At 41.1% G+C, this 18,655-nt stretch overlaps 1 protein-coding gene across 4 annotated transcripts in view; it reads left to right on the top strand.

The window, feature by feature from the left end:
• The window catches only part of LOC116309961 (thyroid hormone receptor alpha), a 111,561-nt gene that overhangs the window by 12,821 nt on the left and 80,085 nt on the right, over positions 1 to 18,655 (top strand). For all 4 annotated transcript variants that reach the window (XM_039611040.1, XM_039611039.1, XM_039611041.1 and 1 more), the window contains exon 2: positions 2,255 to 2,343. The gene's annotated coding sequence lies outside the window, so the exon portion shown is untranslated. The remainder of the gene's footprint in view (positions 1 to 2,254; positions 2,344 to 18,655) is intronic.

Genomic DNA, 18,655 nt, shown 5'->3' with positions numbered 1-18,655 from the left:
TTCTTCCTGCCTTATGGTAGCTTTTGTCTTTGCTGATTGGGAACGCTGGACATGCTAAGTTGTTATTAAGAACAACTGAACTTGCAACATAATTACTGCTTTTGCCACTTCACCTCAACGTAAATGTGTTTCCTTACATAGAGAAATGAGGTTGGAAGTATGCAGGTTTATTCAGATTTCCTGTCTGTTTTGAATTATTCTAATTCATTAACACGGTGGTTCCCAAAGAGCCATTGCATGGTGGGCGCGGTATGAATAAAAAAAAAAAAAAAAATAGAGTGCTTGGACACTGCTAGCATAATGGACAGTTTTTTTTGACGGGGCTCCCACACAAACGCAAAGCAGAGGTTGAAGCATCACCAAATATGCTTCCAAACCCACTTCCTTCCAAGCCAAAGACTAGAACATGTGATGAAGCGTATCTTGCCTTTGGCTTCACCTGCACAACAGCTGTCATGCCAAGGTAGGTCTCCCCGACAGAATTCGTTTCTCCTGCGTCGGGAGCACATGCTGGGCTCTCCAAATCACGGACAAACAGTATCCCACATTCTTGATTTGTAGTTCACAAACACTTCTTATAACGACTAACTACTCCTGAAATTTTTGGAGATTTTGGAGAAATTTTGGAGCACATACAGGGGACATCCCTGAATGTGCTCCTCTTATTATTGATCATTTTTGTGCATTTTATGGGAGGTAATTTACCCAAAAAACATGCAAAGAATATTAGAACTTCACGATATTAGAACTTCTCCTGCTAGCCTCAGAAATGACAAGCAAGCCATCTGGAAATACTGGAACAAAGAAGACTAAGCTGGCCAAACTAGTTACTTTTGCAGTTGGGATATGCAGCAACCAATGAACGGAAGATTAAGGAGATTGAAACCACTATTTTGGAAACCTGGGGGGACGTGGCCCCCTTAAACACTAAGAATACACGCTTGCAAGGAGGGACGTCACAATACCAGAAATTTAGTAGTCACTGCCAGTAGCGTCATTTTGAAACAGTAACGCAGTGGTTGATCATTTATCTAAAATGTTAAAAATATATGTTTTTGACAAGCACATGAAATGTTATCATAGTTGCCAAGTAGCCTTCTAATATTATAGTTGCATTATGTTCGAATAAAGATTTAATATTGGCTATTAAAAACATTTTAGCCTGTGGAACAGAGTGAAGGAGCCGCTGGACCCAGACATAGATAATCACATCAGACACAAGTGCATTCAGACAAATGGCATTTAGCTAGTCAGCTAATAAAGACTTTAGCCATTTGAAACTGACAAAGTGAAAATTCACTCTGTTATTTTGAAAGGCAAAAGGACATCTTCCTGTTTCTCCCAAATTAAAAATATGACGAGTGGTGTTGCTGAACCTCATTTTTTTTTTTTTAAACCATCTATCCAGATGCAAATTTGAAATCCTTCTCCTCACATACAAAGTGTTGAATAATCGGGTCCCATCTCATATGTTAAAGACCTCATGGTTCTGTATCAACTCACCTCAATAGAGCACTTTGCTCTCATACTGTCGGCTTACTTGTATTTAGAGTATTTAGAAGTAGAATGGGCAGCTTCAGTTTTCAGCTTTTTAGGCCTTCACAGCTCCCAGTTTGGATTCAGAAGTCAGACACCCTCACTACTTTTAAGATTAGGCGTAAAACATTCCTTTTTTTAATAAAGCTTATAGTTAGGGTTGGATCAGGTGACCCTAAATCCTCCCTTGGGATTTTGCTTTAAAAGAAAACTGGTGATAAATTGCAATATATGTTGTTGCAATACTCTGCATATTCAGCCTAAAAATTACAAGAATATCATATTGTGGGGTGTCGGTGGTGTTTATACACCACTCTGCATTTGATCATTAATTATTAATAACCTATGGCTCTCTTCCTCAGTGTGTCTTTTGTCCTGCCTCCCTCCCCTCAACCGTAACTGGTCGCAGCAGATGGCCCCGCCCCTCCCTGAGCCTGGTTCTGCTGGAGGTTTCTTCCTGTTAAAAGGGAGTTTTTCCTTCCCACTGTCACCAAGTGCTTACTTGGCGACAGTGGGAATTTTGGCCTCTTCTCTGTGTTATTGTAGGGTCTTTACCTCACAGTATAAAGCACCTTGGAGGTGACTGTCATTGGGATTCGGTCCTATATGAATGGAAGCATAAAAATTGGTATTGTATAATATTTGTTAATGGAAAATAATCATCATGAAATATTTCTGTTAAATGCATTTTGCATTTTTTTCTTCTTTTTTCCCCCAGATTTTCTGTGAAGGAAGACGCTTTGCCACATGATGTTTTCCAGTAAATATGTTGGTGAAGAAAGCCGGCCTCCATCTTCATAGCAGCAGGTGGGTTGTCTGTTATTTCGTCTTCATAGCTAAACCGTTCGCTCAAATTCATGCTGATGGTTGAAATTACTCATACTTTGTGTGCCAGTAATTGCACCAACACAGTGCTATTCTGTAATTTTGTTGAAGTCGTTTCTTTATAATATTAAAGATGTTCTGAAACCATGCACCTGGATGTTAAACTGATTCCTACTATGCATGCTGCAGGGCCCAGGCTCAGGAGTGAAATCACATTAGATTGCATAAAACTAAGGAAAAGCAGATTAAAGAACGTTTAAATAAAATACATAATTGTCAGCAGCTCTTTTTATGTCGCCTCTGTATAACTGTGACACAGTCTGCTGGTATGATTGGTGATTTCCAGCAGAAACTGGAAGTGAACTCAGTGTGTGACGCCTTCAGGGCAGAGGGCTGAGCACATTCAGACTACAGCTGAGAAAAGTTTTTGCCATTGAAAGGTCTCAGAGAGAACTTTTTAATTAGGTTGTGAGATGTGTTTTTTTGTGAACCGCTTCACCTTTTTAGTGTTTTCCTTTTCTGCAATAATGAGCATGCTCGTGTTGTAGTGTCAACATACAAAGCAAAATCAAACCAAGAAAAAAGAGGAATCAGAATTAAGATGAGTCTTTGTTATATTTGTTACATCAGCTTGTCTGCATACACTGTAGCTTTGTCTGGCCTGTGTTATTCCTAAAGATTAAATTACACTCAACTTTCTTTCACATTATGAGAAGTCAAAACATCTCCTAAAATATTTTTTGCATTTTAAAGTCAATTATTCTGATATAAATGTAAAGTTTCCAGTTCATTTTAAATAAAATGCAGACAAAATGTAAAAAAAAAAAAAATGATAAAAGACTCGAACTTTCTTACTCTGATTTTCATTCTGATATTTCTGTTGTTAGAGTCCAACAATAAAAATATATAACAGCAAATAAGCAGAATAGGTTTTCTTTAAAAAGTGAATGTCTGCTAATCAAGAATAAACTCTCTAATCTGTATATTAACAGAGAGACCGTAATTGTGATAGGAGGAAAGGTGTTTTGCAGTGCAAAAGAACTCATACAATAATATTAAGGTTGAAGGTAATCAAACTGTAAAAGTCTACACAGCATAGATTCCTCATCTTTCTTGTGGGTGTGCTGTTTCACCTGCTCTTGTACTTCCTCGTTAGCTCTGCTGAGTGACTGTGGGGAAGGCAGAGCACAGAGAGCAGTGCAGCAGCAACACTCAGCCAGATGTTCTCTGATGTGATTCCCCACAACAGGACATATTGTGATCTGACATACTGTGTAATTGATGTGATTTTTAATTTTAGTTCTCACGTAGCCTCAAATCATTTTCACACCACTGAGTCCCCAACGATGCAAATTTACAACACACATTCAGCCCTTCCTGTCTTCCCATTATCATAATTTCCTCACAAGCAACCAAAATCTCATCCAACTGATGTGCCAGCATTATTCAGGAGTCAAATGTAATTAGGGTTTGCCTTGAAAACGCTCACTCACCACTAACAGCAACCCAGCTGTGTGGCTCATGCTTTATGCAGAAACTGCTGGACTGTGGTCATGCAGATGTGGGATTATTGGAACTCTTCCCTGAACAGGGAAACGCCACAGTCAAGTATGGGTCTGAATTTATAAATGTCAAGCAAAGCCCTAGTTGACATATAAAGTGTGTATGTTGATGTTGGTTGTTTCTTTTTTGTTTTGTTTTGTTTGCATGCATTGAAAGCAGTAGACAGGGTGAGCAAAGCCCCCAGCACAGAACAGAATAGGCCTCAATGAAATTATGATCACCTGCCTAATGTCGTGTCGGTCCCCCTTTCGCTGCCAAACCAGCTCTGGCTGCTGGACTCTACTAGATCCCTGAAGGTGTCCTGTGGTATCTGGTACCAGGATTTTAGCAAGAGATCCTTTAATTCTTGTGAGGGTGTACGTGGTCTGTAACAATGCTTAGGTAGTTGGGACATGTCAAAGTAACATCCACATAGATTTCCAGGCAGATAATTACTTAAAACATCACATTATCTCTGCTGACCTGCCTTCTTCCCATATTGTGTCCTGGTGCCAGGTGTTCCACAAGTAAGCAGTTAGAATCAGACAAGGCCGTCTTCTCCCATTGCTCCATAATCCACTTGTGATGCTCATGTGCCCATTTTTGGTGCCCTTAGTGGGGAGCAGGAGTCAGCATGGACACCCTGACTGGTCTATGGCTACACAACCCCATACGCAGTTAACTCTGATGTGCTGTGTAGTCTGAAGCCTAGCTCGTCTGTTGGATTGGACCACAGAGGCCAGCCTTCGCTCCCCACGTGCATTAGTGAGCCTTGGCCACCCATGACCCTGTTGCTGGTTCACCACTGTGCCACTTTTGATAAATGAATTTTAAAGCTGTGACAGTGTTTTGCACCCTGAGCTAAATTAAACCAAAGGTTTAATTTATGGACCTTTCTTGTTGATTAGTTAAGGGAAACCGTCTTCTTCTTTTGTAACACAACAGCAAAAATATTATTTCTGGGGACATTTGAATCGGATATCAGTCGGACCTTACTCACAAAGCTAGATCAATAACAAGTTGGTCTATATTTAGGAAACCTATACTAAAGAAACACAGTACAATTAGTTCTACACTGTTTATGATGCTGACAGATGGTAGTTTCAAATTTGTCATCTATAAACACAGACTGTAAGATTTATTCTCCTCTGAACTTACAGTGTCCTTTAGTGTTGCATATTTTGGTTCTGAGGACTACATAAATGTGCGAACTCAGACCCTGACCCAGTGGCAGAAATGCTTCAGCCTATATCAAAGAAGATGCACTACTGCAGATTTATAATTACATTCTTTTGTATTTTACCAAGTGCGGAGAAATAAAAGCATGGCCTACTTCACTCTCAGGCACATGTTTCAAAAACCTTTGAAGGTTACCACGTATACAGACAGCTGCACTCTCTAATGGTCATGGTAACTACCTGGATGTCAAAGAGTACATTCATTTCCACACAAAGGCTACGTTCACACTGCAGGCGAAAGCGCATCAAATCCGACTTTTTTGACCCTATGCGACCCGTATATCCGATCATGGTATGACAGTGTGAACGGCACAAATCCGATATTTTCAACTGATCTGGGTCACTTTCGTATGTGGTACTGAATCCGATACATATCTGATGTTTTAGAAAGCGACTGCTGTTTGAACGGTCATGTCGCATTAAATCCGTCTTTTACGTCACTGACACAAGACAGACGCCAATTATCAGCGCCGGAGAAGACATCGCGAACGCTTCCTGGCCATCCAGTGTAGATGTCAGTGAAACTGTTGGGAAGACAGTATGAACATTTTATTTGTACTGTATAATCTGCAGATTCTGACAGAAATCTGCAGCTATCCTTTGAAGCACCGCTCCTCTAAAACAGCAATAAGGATCATTATTAGGTTATCTACATTATTATGTAAATAACAAAATAACTTAAAGCAAAAATTGGGAAATCTAAAGTCTGAAGTCTTTATATTAAGGGCCATCAGTCAAACAATATTGTTTGCTCTGGGTCTAAACAGAGCGCGTTGTGTGTGACATCTTCTTTTGTGCATGCGGGCCGCTTTGAGCGTTCACACTGGAGCGCGTTTGCTGTCGCATTTTATTTGTAGTGTGAACAAGCAGACAAAAAAATCGGAATTGATCGAAAAATCGGAATTGAGCATTAAGACCTGCAGTGTGAACGTAGCCTAAGGGTTCTTTGCAAGAGCTTTTTTTTTTTTTTTTTTTTTTTTTTAATAAAACCCCCACATTACTCAGAGTATGTCAGGGAGCTTGTCAGGTGGTCCTTTTTTCAGCTTCTTCAGATTCTTTGTCTTCACCCATGCTGCCCAGCCTCTACCTGTAATAGCCTGCTAATGGGCGCACATCCTGCATACAACCTAAACTGTCCTCTGACCGTCTCGGCTTTCTATACTTTTCGTTGATCCACACTGATTCAGACATTGTCTGTTAAGTGCAGCTGCTGCAGAGTTATATAGGGTTTTTTTTTATGGGGGTCAGTACACATATATATATATATATATATATATATATATATATATATATATATATATATTATTACACTGTCACCTGTAAATTGATGTAAGTAAATTGTTCCACTAGCCGGCACATACTGGAGCTTTGGCCGGCTCCAATTGGACAAGGTAACAAGCTTGTCCAGTTAGACATCTACTGCACTGCATTGATGGGGCCTTTGTAAATGTGGCTCCATTTCTCATTTTGTTTACTAAAAAAGAAGAAATTAGTGAGGCTGGTCTCTGCCTGTGCAGCTACCCTTGGAAAAATCCAGAAACTATGAGTAATGACCATCAAACCACAGCTTTACTGACAAATACTGAGGCGTCAGAACAGGTACAGGGGAGGCTGTTAAATGTTATCTTTCTGGGAGAAAGAGTTAAAGCTGGTTATCTTTGAATTTGTTGGACAAATGTATAAATGACAAAGAAGCTGAATTATTTTAGAGTCTGACCAAAAAAAATCTGTCTTTATTCACAAAGCTAAAGAAATGTAAAACAAAACTGGAGATCAGCTTGATGGTGTCATTTGTTTATGCTGTGTGATCGTTTCCCTGTTGTTATTTTGCATGAAATTAGTTGCAATTCATTTACATTTTCATTTGCACCTTCCGCCATGTATAGCCTTACCAAAGAAGACACGGTCTTTTCATTTGATTAAAATCCATCTGGGTTTTCTCACATTGCACATAAATTAGATGAAGCTTTACAGTCACTCGCTGGAAGCTGTTAATGCCTTTGAAGCTTTTTCATGAATGCCAAATATCAGCAGGGTTCTTTCTGCACAAGCTAGAGAAGATTCTACATACTGTAAAATTGCAAATTGACTTCATTATGATAAGACTTTTTTTTCCACACTGGTGAGAATTGGTATATTTCAGCATTGTTTGATGTACTTCATTTAGCCTAATATGTTTAGCAGACTGTGTGCTGTGTATGAGTTTAGTTCATCCTAAAGTCATGTGATGATGCCCCCCCATCGTCAGCTGATTGGCTGAAGAGTAGATATGAGATTTGTTTTTATTATCTGTGCATCTTATTTACCTCATTATCCAAATCTGATCCACTTTGCTGCCAAAATGGGGGAAAAAAACCTCCTTGTTGCGGCCACAATGACTCCAATAGGAAATAACTCCAACAAGTAAGCACTCAACTACTTGGGATTACCAGAAGTATGGGTGATAAGTAGCACTGAAGCAGGAAACCAATAGCACTTGCCATTTTGTCAATATTTTTGTCTGAAGTGCCTACATGAGCCTGAATCAATAGAAAATTATGTTCATCACACCACAGTTGCAGGAAGACTGTTTGTTTTGTTGACAGATCTCGGGGGTTTCTCACTATAATGTCATTCACAGGCAGCTCCAGAGTACATCAGCATTCTGCGTGAAACCGCTGAACAGAATCCCTGTAATCGTTTTTTACCTGGGGGATTTCAGTTGCATGAGCTGGTGTGTTTATTCAGTAATCCCTCCTATTTCCTGAGCAGTTTTAAAAAATAAAAACAATCTCAACAAAGAATTGTTCAAACAAAACGCGTATTTGCACACTTGATCACACAGGAGATCAGAGCCGCCGAAGACAGCTTCTGCCCATGGGTGATATCCTCATTCACATTTCTCTGTTTCCAGTGTGTGATGTGATTAGGGCCGTACCCCAGCTGTGCATCAGAATATCCTCAGGGGAAACTTGTTGGTTTTTCCCAGCATGCTTTAGAGTGGTGGTGGGGGAGGGAGGGTGACACTGTGGGGGTCCTCACAGAGCAAAAATGTTTATATTCCAGGAAGGAAAAAGAATTTTAGTTCTTGACTCTATTCTTAATGAACACTGGAAAAAGACCTATTGTACTCATTTCCAGCTGTACATTTTTTTTTTACACTTGGACTCTACTAGAGTAGCTTTGCATGAGTCATGGTTCAAAATAATCCTTATTTATCTTATACTGGCACTTGGTGCAGGAGCTCAGTTCAGCTGCTGCGTTGGAGTGGTCTCAAGCTCGGGGGCCAGAATCAGGTCAGTGAAGGAGTCAACTTGGACCACTGGGGAAAAAAAGGCTTTTTGGAGGAGTGAGTGCTGTATGGCGGCTTACTGGTCCGACACTCTTGGGCTGTACGGGCCCCTGCAGCTAAACTGAGTTTGACAGCCCCTGTATAAAACAAAAGAATCAGACTTTATGCTTTTCTGAGTAGACGGACGTTTATCTTTTGGAAGGATTTTGGATCTTTCATCACACCAATGGAAACTTTGGTGTCATTTTTATTTGCATTTGGAGATGCAGCGACAGACTGCGATCATTGCTAGATACATGGCTGCGTGACAGAAAGCCCATCTGACTCAGGCTGACAGTCCTTTCCGTTTCTCCACATTCTAAATCCTCAGCAGTGACTTTTGCGGCTTCAGGCGCGTCTTTGATTGCTATGATTCGGATCCATTTTCTTGGTTGCTTGTGAAATTGGAAACAGCTGGCAAACACCAGAACAGAGCAGCGCATGTGGCTCTAATATAAATGATCTGCTGTCACCAGAGACCCGCGAACAGGAAGAGACAAGCTGTTGATCTCGTAGAATATCAGAAGGGTCTGCCGCTTGTGAAATTGACAGCATTGCCACTTGATATGTCCATCTCAGTGATTTTTCCGGGGCTGCCTCATGAATATTAATCATCTCAGCTGTTAGTCAGCGAGTGGAATCTCAGTGTGAGATTGAGATGAACCCAGAGAAACAATTAGCAAATTAAAAAAGATGAGCTTGTTTGTTTTCTCTGGCTAGTTGCTTTTTTCTTGGGTTATCTGGGGAGTCTCAAATATTAATAAGCATAAACAGTCCATGAATGTGAAAAGAAAGTGGAATAGCAGCTTGAGGCGTGAAACTTTTGTTCGAGTGTCATTTTGTTTATTTTGTGTTTGTTCTAAAAGAAGCACTGAGTAGCACCAGAGCCAACGCAGAGCTGTAAAAATGAGAGAACATGCATGTCTGCAGTGGTGGAAGGCTAGCTATTGCATTAGCACAATAACTAATTAGATACAATTACAGTCTATTACACTTTATCCCATGGAGGTTTTATTCACATGCTAATCAGGGTACTGTGTTTCAGCATGTACTGACATTAATAGCTGTAAATAATGATATATTTCAATAAAAGATTCTTTTATGGAATACAACTTTACATTTGCGTTATAATAACATCATGTGTTTGTTATGAATATTTATGAAATTAAAGAAATACATTTTAAAATGTGTTTACTGTGCCATGAAAAAGGATTTAGCACTACCTGATTTCTTCTTCTTTTAGCTTCTTTTGGGTTGCCACAACAGATCATCTGCTTCCGCCCTGTCCCCTATCTTTCCTCTGCATTTCCTCCTTCACTACATCCATGAAGCTCCTCTGAGGTCCTCCTCTTCTCCTCCTGCCTGGCAGCTCCATATTCAACATCCTATATCTGATATATCCACCATCCCTCCCCTGCACATGTCCAAACCATCTCAGCCTTACCTCCAAACTGCTCAACCTGAGCGGTTCCTCTGATGTACTCATTTTTAATTCTGTCCATTCTTCTTACTGCCAATGAAAATCTGAGCATCTCCACCTGGACCTGCTGTCTTTATGTCAGCAACGCCGTCTCCAAAGCAAACTCGCAGCAGGTCTCAGCACCATCTTGCAAACCTTCTTATTCACTCTGCTGCCATCTTTCAGTCAGAAATAAAGCCCTGACACTCATCTCCACCTTGCTCACACTCTTCCTGTCCTCTCTAGTGCACCATCTCTTACTTTAGATGGTTGTCCTTAGGTGTACAAACTCATCCAACCACTTTGTCTCTACTCCTTGCAGCTTCACCTGTCTCACTCTTATTTACTCCTGTAATCCGTCTTGTTTCTACTGACTTTCATTCCTCTTCTCTCCAGATCATACCCCCTCCTCTCCAGGCTCTTTTCCACCTCCTTTCTACTCTCACTGCTGATCACAATGTGATCTACTATCATAGTCCTGACCTCATCAGTTAGCCTGTCCATCACCACTACAAGTAAGAAGGGGCTCATAGCCGATCCCTGATGTGATCCCACCGCCTTGAATCCATCAGTCACTCCTACTGCGCGCCTCACCACTGTATCCGTCCTGCTCCACCTTCACATACTTCTCTGCCAATCATGCAGTACCACACTTCCTCTCTTGGCACCCTATCATATGCTTTCTGTTGATCCACAAATACACAGTGCAGCTCTTTCTGACATTCTCCATACTTCTGCAAGAAGCCATACTGCCCATCACTGATCATCACCTCTCTTCTTAAGCTAGCTTTATCTTAACTTGGCTTCATTCTCAGCTCATCAACTTTATCCCAGTTGCAGTAACTGTAACTGTGACACTTCAGCAGTTACTGCAGCTCTGCACATCACTCTTGTTCCTGAAAATTGTTACCAGTATAATTCTTCTCCATTCCTCAGGCATCCTGTCACACTCCCAAGATTGTGTTTAAAAAGTCCTCTGTCCTCTGTCCTCTGTCCTACACTCTCGATACCTCTGAAATCATGTCATCTGGACCAACCATCTTTCCACTTTTCCTCACTAATCCGATTCACTGGCTGTCCTTTTTTTTTTTTTGTTAAAGAAAAAAGGATAAAAAAACCCCCATTGATGAGTGCTGACAAGACGAAACATTGTTTGCATTTCTTGATATCATGCAGAAATATATGAAAGTTGAAAGAAATGTTTGTCTATCCTTCTTATTCCTGAGCCTGTAACCTTAGTCTGTTTGCACCATCTAAGCATAGCCAGCTATTGTTTAAAAGCCGCTACACTGACATTTACCATGCAGACAAAAGCACAGTGAGATGTCATGCTCCTTTGCTTCCATATCCCTGTGAGTAAGTAAAAACTGACCGCTTTACGTCGTCATGTGTCATAGTTTCCCTTAAAATGCACAACGTTTGTGCTCATCAAACTCATCGTGCCATATTTTTCTGCACTTGGACGAGGCGTGACTGAGGCGCCGAATGCTTTGACAACACAACAAACACCCCAGCTCATTTAAAAAAAACATTCGGCAGCATGAAGAATTAATGAAGCAGATCTGGGTATCCAGTGTCTTTGAGCGATGCCTGCTCATCTGTTCCAGGCCTTGTTTACAAAACCATAAAGTGCTGCGGGGTAGTTCTGGATACTGGCTTAAAGCCCAGATGATACGGGTGAACTGCAACACAAGAAAAGCCTTGTTCCCATCTAAGGGCGAGGCCCCCAACCCCAAAAGAAAAGAAAATATCACTGTTATGATAACTGTCCCCCTTTTAGCTTTTGGATCTCTCTTTTTTTAACTTATTTTTTCTTTTCTTTAAGCTATCAGAGAAAGAATCTGTCATCAGGCTGCGGTCAACCTTTGGGGAGGTTGATGCTTTTCCTGATTACATCTGTCCAGCTGTGATTTGACAGTTGCACGGACAGTATCAAACTTGGCTGAGTTGTCACGTTAAATCCAGACATATTGCAGTGCTGTTGTTAAAGACGCACTCATAGGTGGAAAAGACAACACACAGAGTAGTGAAGCTAATAAGTCAGACATCCTAAGTGGGTCATTGGCTGCTCAAAAACACTGACGCTTCACTGCTCGTTTCTGAGAGTGTGGACATAACAAGAGGCAGCGAAGCTGCCATGTTTCATGAACAGTTCCCTGGGCTTGCTGAGAAAAGTCATTGAACAGATTGACATAGATGCATTGGATGGAAGTAGAAGATTTGATTTGCTTTGATGTTTCAGATATCGCCCTCTAATGTAGCTCAGTATCAAAAAGACCTCAGTAATGTTATGTAAAGCTGCCTAACTGAAGATTTTTCTCAGGGAGCCTTATCTGTGACAGCAAGTTAATCAGTCACTGAATTAATGACAGCAGCTGTATCAGCAGTGCTTTCACTGCAGTGTTCCATTATATTATACAGTGCATTATACTGACTCTGTAATCAGAGTAATGCCTTTGAGTGTTCCTGTTTGCCATCAGCTCTAAAAAAAGATAAACGGAACAGAAAATGGCGTCTGAGAATGGAAAGGGATATGATCTTCATCTGGATTTTAAATACAAGATGTTTTATGGCAGCAGATTAGCAGTTATTTGAGCTCTGCATAAATGGAGATCATGGTGTGGAGGTTTGGGGTTTGGTTGCTTGATGAGTTAAGTCAAGGTGAAAAAGTTTTTATTGGCGTTTCCATTTTGAAACAGTGCTGGAATTTGCTTACAAAACTGTCATGTCTATTAAACTGAGCTTCAGGTCAAAGAACAATAAGATGACCATTTAATGACCCTGTTCAAGTATTCAAAAAACCCTTTGTTTGCTAATGACTCCGGATTCTTACCTATCAAAATGCAATCAGCAGCATCTCAGCTTACACCTTGCCACCACAGTAGCAGTCACACTTTTATCTCTTTTTAAATACGAAGCTCTTGAGATATTCAGAACTTTCAAAAGCTGCATTTGAAACTGAAGGGTGGTGACAGTCGTTTATAATAATGCTTATTTGCATAAATGTGTTTTGTGTTGACATTCCAAATTTTTCATCTGGAGAGCTCATACTCTTCAGACTTTTCCCAAATTATTCAGTCAGTTGCGCCCTTCCGTACAGCTCTACCGGGTCATTTCTACCAATGCTGTGTGGAAACTGCTTTAGGGTTTATGAGAAGTATAAACCAAGCCAATAACGTATCAAGAGCCCTAAACTAAAGCCCCATCTACATATCAAGAGATTCTCCTGTTGTGCATTGCTTTGTAGCTGACACTTGGGCAGTCGTGGATAGGGCAGTGCAATACTGCCAAAAATATTTATCACGATATATATTAGAAAATTTGCGATAACGATATTACTGATGATATAATTGATGCAAGACAAAATACTTTACAACTCCACAACTTTATTAGTGCAGAAAACCCCCATTAATTTATTTTCACTTAAACAAGCAGCTTTTTTATGTGCATTAATGCTATATAAAACTTTAACAGTGCAAATTCCTTGCTGACAGTTTAACCAAAAGGCATTTCCAGTGAAAATGGGCTGACATATCCTCAGCATAACCATGTATAATATCCACAAAAGTTAAAAAGAGGCAACATGAAACTGCAGCGTGCCAAATAAACAAGTCAAATACTTATTTTTCGGACCATAAGGTGCACGGGATTAAAAGGCGCATTAAGCGAAACAAAACAGTCAGATAAGTCAAACTTTACTCAGCTCATTCTTCTTGCCTCCTCCACCTCCGTACCATTGATTCATTAATGTTGAATTCTCTCGCAGCTGCTCTATTCCCATGTTCTACTGCGTGACTGATAGAGTTTGAAATCCGCTTTGTAGGCATGTCTCTTAACAGGTGGGCTCTTTATACACACACAATACGGTAATATTATGTTGAAGCACAGTACGTATCACTCCGCGAGGCTCCTGATTACGGTAGCGGTAATACTTCAAAAATCCATCAAGCGGTGCGACTTCGTAGCTCACCAAAGTCGTTAAAAACATTTTTTTTAATATTTTTGAGCTCCGTGTACCACATAAAATGGGTTTGAGGTCAGTAAGCACAACCAGAATTCACACATAAGGCACACCGGGTTATAAGGTGCACTGTCGATTTTTGAGAAAATTAAAGGCTTTTAAGAGTGCCTTAAAGTCCGAAAAATATGGTAATAACGATGGCTGGCTTGCATGTTCTACAAAAACGATGTGCTTTGGTGGGTATCTGACGGACAAACACCAAACCAGTTCCACACCACTGAAGTTGCACCATTTTTACAAACCAATTCTGGTTCATCTGTTTCATTCTGTTTTCATTCAATCTTTCGCCCTTCTCATTCTCCGTTGCCACCATGCTTTTTCTGCCATGTGCGTATGAAAACAAAGGCACTGCGTATGCACGTTTTACCCATATTCTATCGCAACATTTCATTTTCTTATCATTGCCTAACAATATACCGGTATTACCGTGAACGGTATAATATGCCCCAGCGCTAGTCATGGACATTGCATCATGAAGCTGTGTTGGTAGGTAGCTCGCTTCAATTGTTTGCATCAAAAGTGAGAGGAGCTTAACTCTGTACCCACTTAGATCGTCTCGCTAATGATTATTATGCCATTCCATCATCTCTGGTATTCAATTCAGTTCAATTCAATGCAATTTTATTTGTACAGCTCCAAATCACAACAACAGTTGCCTCAAGGTATATATATACCTTGAGGCAACTGTTAAAATATTCCCTACAATAGACCCTACAATAATACATAAAACCCAACAGTCATATGACCCCCTATGAGGAAGCACTTTGGCGACAGTGGGAAGGAAAAACTCCCTTTTAACAGGAAGAAACCTCCGGCAGAACCAGGCTCAGGGAGGGGCGGGGCCATCTGCTGCGACCGGTTGGGGTGAGAGAAGGAAGACAGGATAAAGTCATGCTGTGGAAGACTGAGAGTATTGTTTCAGTTTCTGTAGTCACAATGTCTCCTGCTTTTTTCCATCATCCACCTGGAGCTAAACATGTTTCTCTATACAGAATAAGAACTGAGTCATTCTGTTTCATAACAGTAGCAAGAACAAAATTGGCCGGTTTGCACGATTCAAGAATCTGATAGTTTGGTTTTTTTGTGCAGGGTAAGAAAGGGTAAGGTAAGTTTATATTTTTCAGTACTTTTATTCATTTTATGTTTCTTTTTAAATGATGGCTTAAATAGGAGCAGCGAGCTTTTGTAGTGACACTGCTTTGACACCTTGTGTGACTTCAATGAGCTTTCTGTGGAGAGAATGCTTCACCGAGCGCACAACAAGGAAAATAAAACGGATTTCAGTGTGGATTGATCCGTTCGGCAAATGGGAGCAGATCTGTTACGTGGGATGAGTGATCCTTCTAAAAACACTTTCATCATGGCTCGATGGGAGACTTTTTGTGGCTGGTTTTTCCCCTCGGCTGTGTGAGTGTCAGAGTGACACTTAAGAAGCAGACAGAGATGAAGTGCTCCCACTCTACAAAGTGCAGTCTCATTATCTCAGGCATGTCAAAAAGCCGCCTCTTTCTGAGGGCTTCTAACTGCTGCCTTTATGCATTATATTTTTTTTTTCACACCAAAGCGACGGCACTTTAAAAACCCATTTAAAGCAAAAAATGTTCCACAGACGTGACTGATGTGGCACCCGCTCCTTGCCATTAGTTATGCTGTGGAGAGAAAATGACTGGCTGAGTGGAACCCAGCCTTGGATCTCGAGAGTATCACAGCCACGTTCCACTTGGTAAATTACAGAAGGGCATATTTGCATTTAATAAAAGCGTCATTGATGTCGCCTCAGAGCTAAATGAGATAACTTTTCGTACATGCCTTAACCCCTTAAGCCCAAGGCTATTCTCAAAGCTACCTGGAAAAGACATCCCAGCATTCAGCCAGGAAGTATGAGCCCTGAACAGGTCAATGGATATGATAAATGAATCAGTACTATCCTGGTAGTAGCAGTTGTAGTATAAAGGTGAATCAGCAACCCTTTAAAGTAGTACAGCTTTAGTTCATACTAACCCTTTTTGTAATTTCCTTGTATGTCTGGATCAGATTTTTATACAACTTTAAAGCACAAAAACAATATATATATTTTTTTCGACAATAACACATAATTCAGCATTATTGTTTTATGTTAATGAACATAAAGTGTTATGAGTCGTCCCACCATAGGCTCACATAACCCCTTCCCTCTTTCCCCCTGCACTTCAAGCTCGCTCAAGTTTTCCTCAAGTTACAGGGCTAGTCCAACAAAAACTCAGCAGTAGATGACTAGTTTTGCAAGGTAAAATGACTGTTTTCAGTGGAGTGGTGTCATGGCTTTACTTGGTTGTCAGAAAGGTCTGCCAGTAAAACTGAAAATAATCTAAAGATGGTGCATGATTAAGTCAGAACTGATTCTTTTAGGTGCTAAAATCTATGTATCTGCTAATCATGTCCACAGCTATGACTGGGTCAAAGCATCTCCAAAACTGTAGCTCCTGTGGGCTGTTTCTGGTCTGCAGTGATCCAAGGAAGGAACGGTGATAAAGCAGTGACGGGGGTCATGGGTGGCCGAGACTCATTGATGCATGTGGGGAGTGACATAGGCTGGCAAATGTTGTCCGATCCAACAGACCAGCTGCTATAGCTCAAACTGCTGGAATAGTGAATGTTGTCAGAATATACAGTGAATTACAGTTTGTTGTGTATGGCGTTGCATAGCTGCCGACCAGCTGGGTTACTGACCCCTGTTCACTGCTGAAAGCACCAAAAGTGGACATGTGAGCATCAGATTTGGACCATAGAGCAATGGGACAATGTTGGCTGGTGTTTGCTTTTTGCTTACTTGGGGAACACCTAGCACCAGGATGCACTATGGGAAGAAGGCAAGCTGGCAGAAGCAGTGTGATGCAGTGGTCCTGCCATACATGTTGATGTTACTTTGTCATGTACCACCGAGCTAAGTGTTGTTGTAGGTGATGTGCTGGTATTTCCTCATGGCTGTGGCCTCTTTCAGCAGGATAAGGGACCCTGCCACAGAGCAAAAATGTTCAGGAATGGTTTTAGGAGCAGAGCAACGAGTTTGAGGTGTTGACTTCACTTCCAAATTCCCAGATCTCAATCCAACTGAGCATTTTCGACTTTCCAAAAACAAAATTCAAGTCAATGAAGACACAATATTCGGTAGATGGTCATAATATGTTTTTGTTTTTTTGTTTTTTTGTAGTCATCCACATCTGGAAGCTTCGCAAGGTTTGCATGTGCAAGTTAACGTGTGTGTGTGTGTGTGTGTGTGTGTGTGTGCGTGTGTGCGCGTGTGTGTGTGTGTTGCACATTTGGGAGAATTATTTGGCCTTTGAGCGTTTGAAAAAGAGAGCTGTATGTTTTTTCCCCTTTTGGCAGATTGAGCTCTGTTTTCAAATAGTTGCTATGCAACCATTAGAAGAACCTCTCCAGCTAATTCATATACATTTTACATCTACGTCCACTCTATTTTCCCCCTCGTCCTCCTCATCCTTACCTCTGTTTCTTGTTCCGGGCGTGTACCGCTTGTTTTCTTCTTGTTCCTATTTGCTTTAGGAGAGCCAAATGATCCGCCCATCCTTTGGCTCTCCTGCCTCTCCTCCTTTCTCATCTTTCTGCCAGGCAGCTCTGCTCTCTGTTTTGATACTGGATGCTGGTGAAGCATCCAGTATCAGTTTGACGGGGGGGCCAGTGTCAGTATATTGCATGATGGTGTGGAGCACACACATCTGTGTGTGTGGCTGTCCCCTTATTGTACGTGTGGATGTTTGTCCTGCTGTGGGCTGCTTGTATAACTATTCTCTGTTCTAATGGAGGCACAGATGTAGAAAGCTCCGTGAAACCGACTTTCTGTCTGCATCAAAACTCGTCACTCAGCAAATATTGACCTCTGACTCTGGTTCAGAATGTAAGCAACGGATTGTCATCATAGTCTAAGCAAAGAATGGAGTTTGAGTCTATGCAAGGTACGTTATCAGTGATTATTAGTTCAGTAATCCTTTTGTACACTCTATGTATAAATCTGTACATGACAGAAATTACATAATACATCGCTGCACTGTTAGAAATGACAAGAGTCTAGCAGGTCAGACTAGCTTCCAAAAGTATTTGGACAGTTTTTGAAAGTAATTATAATTATTGATTAACTAATGAATGATAATATAATTCAATATAATGACCAATATAGCCACCTTTCTTTGCAAGGACACTCAAAAGCCTGCCATCCATGGATTCTGTCAGTGTTTTGATCTGTTCACCATCAACATTGCGTGCAGCAGCAACCACAGCCTCCCAGACACTGTTCAGAGAGGTGTACTGTTTTCCCTCCTTGTAAATCTCACATTTGATGATGGACCACAGGTTCTCAATGGGGTTCAGATCAGGTGAACAAGGAGGCCATGTCATTAGTTTTTCTTCTTTTATACCCTTTCTTGCCAGCCACGCTGTGGAGTACTTGGACGCTGCGTGTGATGGAGCATTGTCCTGCATGAAAATCATGTTTTCTTGAAGGATGCAGACTTCTTCCTGTACCACTGCTTGAAGAAGGTGTCTTCCAGAAACTGGCAGTAGGACTGGGAGTTGAGCTTGACTCCATCCTCAACCCGAAAAAGGCCCCACAAGCTCATCTTTGATGATACCAGCCCAAACCAGTACTCCACCTCCACCTTGCTGGCGTCTGAGTCGGACTGGAGCTCTCTGCCCTTTGCCAATCCAGCCACGGGCCCATCCATCTGGCC

The sequence above is a fragment of the Oreochromis aureus genome, linkage group 4 (genome assembly GCF_013358895.1).
Source record: "Oreochromis aureus strain Israel breed Guangdong linkage group 4, ZZ_aureus, whole genome shotgun sequence".
Classification (NCBI taxonomy): Eukaryota; Metazoa; Chordata; class Actinopteri; order Cichliformes; family Cichlidae; genus Oreochromis; species Oreochromis aureus.
The sequence above is the reverse complement of the archived record's forward strand: the minus strand, read 5'-3'. Positions and strand labels throughout refer to the sequence as shown.